This window comes from Cryptotermes secundus, unplaced genomic scaffold (genome assembly GCF_002891405.2).
Source record: "Cryptotermes secundus unplaced genomic scaffold, Csec_1.0 scaffold938, whole genome shotgun sequence".
Classification (NCBI taxonomy): Eukaryota; Metazoa; Arthropoda; class Insecta; order Blattodea; family Kalotermitidae; genus Cryptotermes; species Cryptotermes secundus.
In genome coordinates this window covers 52-9,033 of record NW_019737398.1, presented here as the reverse complement: position 1 = coordinate 9,033, position 8,982 = coordinate 52, and the positions used below count along the sequence as shown (strand labels likewise).

The following is an 8,982-nucleotide window of genomic DNA, read 5'->3' as shown; positions in this document are numbered from 1 at the left end:
CAAAATGCCATATTGAAAAGTTTACAACTCGTGCGCAATCTACTGGACACTATCTGTATCTGTAGTACCAGTTCTGCGGTGTCAATTACGACGGATCAGCGTTCATTACGGCCAAGAATTGAACCATTCATGCAAAATTCTACATATTGTTACTAGGGCGCGTTGGTATCGTGCACGGGTATTCAACTTCAACATCTTATCCAATATCCTTGTCTCAAAGTTAAGTCCATATGTAGATTCAGTTATTGGGCATCATCAGTGTGGGTTTTGATGGAACAGATCAACTACTGATCAGATTTTTGGCATTCGTCAAATACTGGGGGAAAATGCGAGTACAATAACAGTATATCAGGTATGCGTAGCAAGCAAAGCTCTTGCTTGCTGTTATCCCTGATTCCTGCTGTTTCTTGCTTGTCTTATTCTTTGGCCCTGATGATGGAGGTGACACGTTCCTCTGAGGCATCAGTTGATTTTTAACAGATTACAAAGAATTATGTCCCAGACAACAAAACTCTTTGAAGAGCCTTGAAGCTCTTTCTTCTTCATACAGTATTTTCTTTGCAATTTCCTGCCAGGTCCTTTCTTTTTTCTTGATGTCTTCCTGTACCTGGCTGTAAACTTTCAAGTTTAATTCTAATGACCTTCCCAGCATCTATATGCTAGCCAATCTTTGTATATGTACAAATGACTGAAGTTATTCCTCTTCTAACTGCATTGAAAAATCTTTCCTTCCACCTTTCCTAAAACTTGTATTTATAATTCTACCCCATCTGGATCAGTAGAGCAGTCTGTATGGCGGCTGGCTCAGGTCTGGACGACTGAGGGGTCAGAGTTCTAGTCCTGGTAGGGTCAAAAATTTTCTTCCTTTCACAGCGTCCAAACTGGCTCTGGGGTTCACCCAACCAATGGGTACCATGGGGTCTTTCCCCAGGGGTAAAGTGATGGGAGCGTGAAGCTGACCACTCACTTCCAACTACTGCAAAGGTCAACAAAATGTGGATCTTTACACCCACTCCCCCATATGCCTTCATGGCACAGTGTTTAATTAGTTAAAGACAGGGACAACTTTACCTTAACCTTACCCTTTTTAAGTAAGTCAAGGGTAGGGTATGTAGCAGCACGGAAAAGCAGTGGAATGCACACAGAGTTTTGGTGGAAAAACCAAAAGGAAAGAGATAAGTAGGAAGACCTAGAAGTAGATGGGAGGTTAATATTAATATAGATCTTAGAGAAGTAGAGGTATGGATTGGCTTCATCTGGCTCAGCACAGAGACTAGAGGCAGCTCGTCTGGACACAGTAATGAACCTCCGGGTCTTATAAAATGTTGGTAATATTGGGAATTTCCTTGGTGGCTGAGGGCTTGGCTCTATGGAGTTAGTTGATTAGTTACTTAGTTAATCCCATCCCTTCTTATTTATCCCTAAATACATCTGAGATTTGAGGTTCTTATGGCAGTAATTATGAAGTTTACTGACTTCTAGGATGTGACACCATATAGTCTGGTAGAGGCTTATGGACATTGTGGAGTGACCCACCACATCCATCTTTGAATATGAACATGGAGGCAACATATTTTTCTGAAATATCAGTAAACATCTACCAGACTATACAATGTCACATCCCAGAAGACATACTTCCCAAAAATTTTATAGCTACTTCAAGGATTTGGCTTTCATTTGTCTTCATAAATTCCAAGTTTTAGGTCTTTATGTTAATATAGGTAAAGTGGTAAACAAGGTAAGATGATCATTACAATAGTAACATAAACTTTAAAAACAAATTTGCAGTTCTCCTTATGCAGCATGAAGTAACAAAAGAATAAAATTGGCAATACTGTGATGTGGTTACATGATCTGTGTCAAGGCAACGGACGCGGTACACACCCTTCTCTCACAACGGATATGCACACAACAATCAAAGACATTGTTGGGAATGACGTTTTCCATGCAGGCTGTGGCCAGGCAATATAGCGAGCACAGATGACAAGAATTATTCATAAAATATAAGAGGCTTAAACTTGACACTGGTCAAGCTTATGACCATTCAAGTGTCTAACTTATCATTGTAGCAAAAGGTAAGATAGAAATGATTTGCTCGGCAAAGCCTGGGCTGACAGAGGACTTGTATATAGTGCATAAGGAAGAATTTTCAGTAACATCCTACATGTGCAATATGTACACTTGATGAAGGGTCAAGCACATTCACAAGAGACAAACACTTCTTCTCATCAGAGGGGATGTTACATAAGGACTATATATGCAAAGGTTTTGCTGAAAAAAAAATGTCTGGTCGTGAGTCTCAAGTGGCTTGGTGCCAAGACAAACCAATTGACGATAAACCAGCAGTCAGAAAGTATCTTTGACTTTGATTTTGAATTTTTGAGTTACTCATCAGCTGAGTCAACAGCTGCAAGCCAGCAGTCATCCAACGAAAGCATGAGTACAGAAGCAGAGTGACACCCATTGTTGGCATTCCCTGCCGATCAATGACTACTGAAACCACAGCAAACTGAGAAGACACTGCATGTGCTGTAGTAAGAAGTCAAGTGTTTGAATTAGTGAGAGTGTTATAATTACTTGTAGTTATAATTTATAAGTGTTGAATAAATCCAGTTACCAATCCAAACCCCATGCTGAGCCACTAACACATGACAATATAAAAACAAAGAAAAATCAGAGGTGACAGGAAATGAATGCTACATACAGGACTACTGTAAGAATTTCAGTACATCAAATATACTTCCACAAACCACTTATCTTTAATTTCTTCAGAATTACAAAATTTTTCTACAAAATGTATATAACAACAGTTACTTACACAGACTGAGTTTTGACACAACAAACTTATGTGACATATACGCTAGACCACGAGTCAGAAATTTGTGAGCCTCATTCTACTGAACTAAGATGCAAGTTTATTATGTCTGTATGTTTCTTACATGAGCAAACATATGGAAGCAAACTACCTTTAAATAAATCCATCAATAGAGTCATACCCAGAGTTACGGCTCTTTGATTTAGAGACATTTTCAATTTCCACCATTCCCCACAGTTACAGCTCTTTAGTGGTAGGATGCTACCACCCAGTCGGCTTCCAACTACTGGTATCACTGTCTTCAGTTTGTTTACAAACATGGTTCGCTTTGCATCTTTGTTATTGTGTTACACTCCCTGATTAAGTGAATATTAAAATGTTCATAAGATGCAAGACAGTCCCTTTGACTTGCAGACATTTTGGACTTATGGCATCAGGCTGGAACCTTAGGTGACATAATTCTGGGGCATGGCTGTAGTTCGCCTACAATGACAGAAGTTTGACACAATTGTCATGGTACAATTAAGATAAGAAGAGCCATTTAAAGCAGCAAAGTCATTAAAATTAATGAAAACTAAACAAAAATTAAACAAAATAAAATGTCATTTTAAACATATTTCTTGGACCTTTATGACAGGAATGGAACTTTATTTTGTATTGCATTCCTTTTTAGAACATTCTCACATATATATCATGGATTGAGGCAATATATATAACACAACATATTTTCTTCAATACACCTTTGTAGTATACTTGATGATAACCATACCGAACATGTTTCACTGAACTGACTGCACATCATTGATAGGATCTTTCTAAATTAGGTTGTATTTTCAACAGCCAGTTGACTACAGGTTGGTGATGATGCAAAGTTCCACATCAGTAGCAAACTGAACTGACAGAATTTCTTTAAGACCTGCATTTGCCCACGGGCCATGGCAAGCCTTTCTTGATGCCTGGATTGGTACTGCTGGTCACCTGACTTGACCACAGCAGACTTCTTCTTGTTGGGCTATGTCAAGAATTAAATGAATGATCTCACCTAGAATGAACCCATGATGAATCAGGAGCAAGAACTGTTCCAGTGGTTACCACATTTAATGTGGGGCAGATGGCAGACTGCATATTATGTGAGGACACCACACAAAACATTTATGAATATGCACAAGGAAAAACTACGTGGTACAATACACTCTCTTTCATGTTTCTATCTCTACTGCTTTCTGAGGTATGGTTGTTCAAAAGAGTAGCCTAATGTAGAGAGATCATTATTTCAATTTACATATCAATATGCCAATTAGTTTTGTAGAGGAATGCTTAATGTTAACAGCATGTTACATTAATTTATTAGTTCACAGAATATAGAACTGTTTGGGAATGTGGACATGCATTCCCTACAGAAATGTGAAATTTGATTCAGTATGAGTTCCATCTTGAACTACAAACCTAGCTACAGCCCCCACAGCCTTTGAGGGATATGATCAAAAAACAGTCTGAAGAGTTCTGTCTTCTGGGATATAACACTGTGTAACCTGGTGAAAGTCAACCAACATTTTACAGGAACATGTCGCCATCTTCAGGGACAAAGAATAAGCCAAGAAAAAAACCTGCAGGAAGCAGGTAGCAAGCAGTGGACTACACAGCACTGTATCCCAGAAGATTCTTCATAACCACTGCTGTGAGGACTTCAAATTCTACAAAATCCATTTCAACTTTGATGTAGTATGTTGATATCCATCTTTAAATCATAATTATTTTGGATGTTGTCCATTCTCTGGTGTATATTACAAGAGCCATCTTGTGAAGTATGGGATTTGAGGTTTTAACAGCAATGGCTATGAAGATTACTGCTGTCCAGGATGTGAAGTATGGTACATAATTATGAATGATTTAAAGGAACCTGCTTCCGCCATCTTCTATCCTGAAGAGGGATAAACCAAGTTTCTTTGAAATGATGAAAATGGTGTAACAAACTGTAAGGCATCACATCCCAGAAGACAGCTGTTTTCAACTCCTGAAAGTCTGTGTTCACTGAATGTACTTTGGAAAATGGAGCAAAATCAAACAGGACTGCAATGTAATGAATCAACCACTGGCATGTACCTTAAAAAAATACATAAAATTAGCTTTAATAACAACAATGATGAAAATGTTTTGTTTTTTAAATTTTTTAGTTTTACCTCAATTCATGCAACACATTTCCATATATATAAGGTTTTGATCTGTCAGTCTCTTGCATAACGTTTGAATTAGATTTCCCTGTATTCAAATTCTTTGCTCACATGCATATAAAATTTCAGTCACATTTAATACTATCAAAGTTTCTGCAAATTCTCACTTCATATATTTAACATAGTTTAGTTACATACTTCTGACATGTTAATATTGCTATTTTTTATTATAAAAGAAATTCTCACACAACTACAAAGACTATGACACTACACTCTCATTTCACTAAAATTACTAACCCTTACTAATTTCAAAATCACAATGTTATGACATGAAAGAGAGACAGAGATGAACAAAATTTTGGCAAGAATTAGGACAACTCATTAGATGTGCAATAAACACAATCTTCCTTTGCACACTGACCACCATCATGAGTTCTTTCAAACACAATATTTCAGAAAATGGATCTGTTTCTGTCATAAGATATAGGGGGGAAAGGCTCCTACACAATCAAGGTCATTAGAAAGAGCCAATATTGGTTACTGGACCTGAAACTAGGATTTCCTAATGGACTCAACTGAGTAGAAACCTTTCCCGCATACACATGATGATAGAAACAGATTTAGTTTCCTCAAGGTTGTGCTAGAAAGAACTCAAGACGGTGGACAACATCCAAAGTAACAGCTATGTTTGTGGATTTGATGAATTGTCTCATTCCATTCAATTTAAAGTCATCTGAAATACTGAATCCGTAAAAACCACACTGTTTTCAAGTGTATTAAAAATATAAACAGTTTACGCATCTTTATCAATCATGGAAGAAGGCAACTGATTTTCGACTGATGGGTTTTCCTTGGGGGCTGAAGTTACTACCAACCCAGCCAATACTTGATGTAGCACAATTACCACAAAAGCTGCAGTTATTGTCGAGCCAAGCAGATGAAGAAGTGGCGCATAAGTAAGGACCAAGACTGCTAAAATGTACAGTGAGTGCATCACCCATGAATAATACTTCCTGAAACAAAAGTAAGTCACAACTAACAAAAGTAGTCCATGAAGAAGGTATATGCCTACTTTGCTTCAAACACACCAGCAATCCAGAGAATGTCTGAAACCAACGCTAAGTTCAACAGCTTAGTTAATACCGTGACTAGCATACAGGATGGTGACAGAGGGTTCAATTCTTGGCATGGGCAAGAGCTTTCCATCTTCTCCACAGCAACCTGACAGACTCTGGCACACACCCTCGGCATATCCATAGAACATGAGAAGTGAAGCAGTAAAGGTATGGAAAGGTAAAGATGTCCCTGTACTTAACAAATTAAGCACTAAGCCACAAAGGTGTATGGTGGAACGGATGTATAGATCCACATTTTTCTTGACATCGGCACTAGTTGGAGGTGAGTGGTCAGCTTCAAGCCCCAACCACTTTATCCTTGGGGAAAGAGCCCCCAGTACACATTAGATAGGAGGCTTGGTGAACCCCAGAGCCGGTGTGGATGATGTGGAGAAGAGAAAATTCTTGACCATACCGTGACTCGACTCTGACCTCTCAATCTTACAGCCTGCTGATGCGTAAGGCTGACATCCTCACTGCCATCTGTAAGCTGACCATCTAGAAAATGTGGGAGCCTCAAAGTTTCAGAACCCTATGGGCCTCCAAGGCCTGTTACAGGAAGTGAAACAGCAAACACAGAAAATAGAATGCATTGTTATAACGAGATAAGAAAGTTCTATGCGTTCTGTTACTCACAGGTTGGGATTCGGAAAATTCCCTTGCCACAGGATTCCAATACAAAAACATAAGACGAGGGACATCTCAAACGATGGGTCCGGCTCCAGTCTGGCATTATACCTGGGGAAATACGGTACAGTCATAACAATTGCACTATATTTTACTTATAAATATGGGTCTGTTCTAAATTAATGGATACTGGTTAAAAGTACAATAGTCTAAACCAATGGATTATTCCATTCTAAATGGTTATTATGAAGAAACAGTACACTTGGGCTTAACGGCTTTCCCGAGTTTGTCCATTACCCAGTTTTGTGCAGAGGATACAGTATTTTGGAAACTGAATTTGTTTCTATCTCCAGGTAAAAAGGTGGACAGGTACCTGTTCAGATGAGTCAATTAGAAAAAGCTGATCTTAGTCACTGAACTATCGACTGAGATTGACCATGACACACATAACTGAGTATGCGTCCCCTCCCTTCAGTTTCTGAAACACTGTGCTCTGTTCACAACCCAACGTATTGTCACGTGTTGGGTATGTGACACATGACAAATAACTTCACGCCGTTTTGGATCAAGCGAATTCATTCTACTCGCTCTTACAGTTACACAATTGACAATTTCTCAATTACTGCCATTGGCAGTATCACAATTACTTTTCATGCTGGAGTCCCTGCCATGCCCTCAATACAACCTAACTCGTAGCTGCTGGATTTCCACTGCACCCGGTGACTTCACAATCCACACTCTGTCACTCCTAATCACACACTGCCTTACACACCGCTCAGCCAGCCTTTTATACTCTTCCCTGTTGTCACATAGTAACCGCTGTGTGACCTGTTATGTCACCGCGGTGCCTCTTTACTGGCCTGTTACCGTAGCAGTGGCAGCGGCTTATATGCTGTTACGTCACCGCAGTGGGGGTGTGTTTACCGAGTGTCGCGTAATGATGGAAGGAGTGGGGGTATGTGATGCCACTCACGAGAACGCAGAGTTCACGTGACCCCTACTTCCTGTTGCGCCATCCACGTCATGGTATTATTTTATATGAAACAAGTCACACTTCAAGGTTGTGGACTAAGCATGGCAGCAATACATTCTTCCAAAGTATTTGTAACTATCTGTCAGACTACATGATGTCACATACCATGAGGCAGTAACCATTAAGGTTACAATTCATGAGAATCTCTGGTATTATGCAAAGCTACAGTATATAAAAAGAGTGTGCTTCCTTTCTAGAATTATTTTCCAAAAAAATCACTCTGTATAGAGGAAAATTAAAGAGTTGCTTCATCTACATTTTCGTTTGTCGCACAGCATGAAGCAAACCAATAACTTTGATAGCAATTGGCAGCAGCATTCAGCTCAATCAGGTGTGTTTCTATTCATAGATCACTAATCCTAGTCTTCCAGAAGAGTGGGATTTCACAGTCAGAAGGATTTAAAACTACTGATGTACCATACTGAATCCACTGGAAAACTTCATTGGCTATAAGGTGGCATTCCATACTTACTTTACTGGTTGTGAAATGTCAACAAAAGGAAAGCAGAATGTTCTGTTATTTGAGAACAGATGTACTAAACCTACACAGGAATTCTGTGATAATTCTGAGACATTTTTATGTGAATAAATTTATTTTGTTTTATGCGCATAAAAGAAGCCCACTGAATAAATAGTAGGCAAATTAGTTAACACAGATGTTTGATCCCAAGCAACTTCATGTCAGATTTCAGGTGTACAAAGTGGCAATAGAGTAGGAGTTTCTACAAATGTCTTCTGTTTTCTTCTGCTAGTCATCATTTCACCTTTGCTACATACTCAACCAATCACAGCTCCCTGAGGTGTGCAACAGCCCTGACCAGGCAGAATATCACCATTAAAACTTGGAATTCATTTCTGACTTAGCACTTGACTGGTTACAGAGCAAGTTAGTTAGTTAGTTAGTTAGTTAGTTAGTAATTAGTTAGTTAGTTGTTTAGTCAGTTTGTTAGTTGCTGTACACCTTTCTCATTTAGTTCGGTATACCCATGAAACTAGTTGGGCTAATTAAAATGTATTTAAATGAAACCTACAGTAAAGTCAATGCAGATAAAAAGTCTTTCAAATTTGTATTGCAAATGGTCTGAAACAAGGAGATGCTTTGTTGCCATTGCTTTCCAAATTTGTTTTAGAATATGCCTTTCAGAAAGGTCCAAGAAAACCAGATGGGACTGAAATTGAATGGGGCACATCAGATTGTGGTCTCGCTTGATGATGTTATTG

General features: G+C 38.8%; 1 long non-coding RNA gene across 1 annotated transcript; it reads right to left on the bottom strand.

Moving 5' to 3' along the window:
* Positions 1-2,735: 2,735 nt before the first annotated feature.
* LOC117282783 lies at positions 2,736-4,384 on the bottom strand. Its single transcript, XR_004513654.1, has 2 exons — positions 3,585-4,384; positions 2,736-3,298 (listed from the first exon to the last, which is right to left on the bottom strand). It is a non-coding gene; the product is annotated as an uncharacterized LOC117282783 (long non-coding RNA).
* Positions 4,385-8,982: the final 4,598 nt, after the last annotated feature.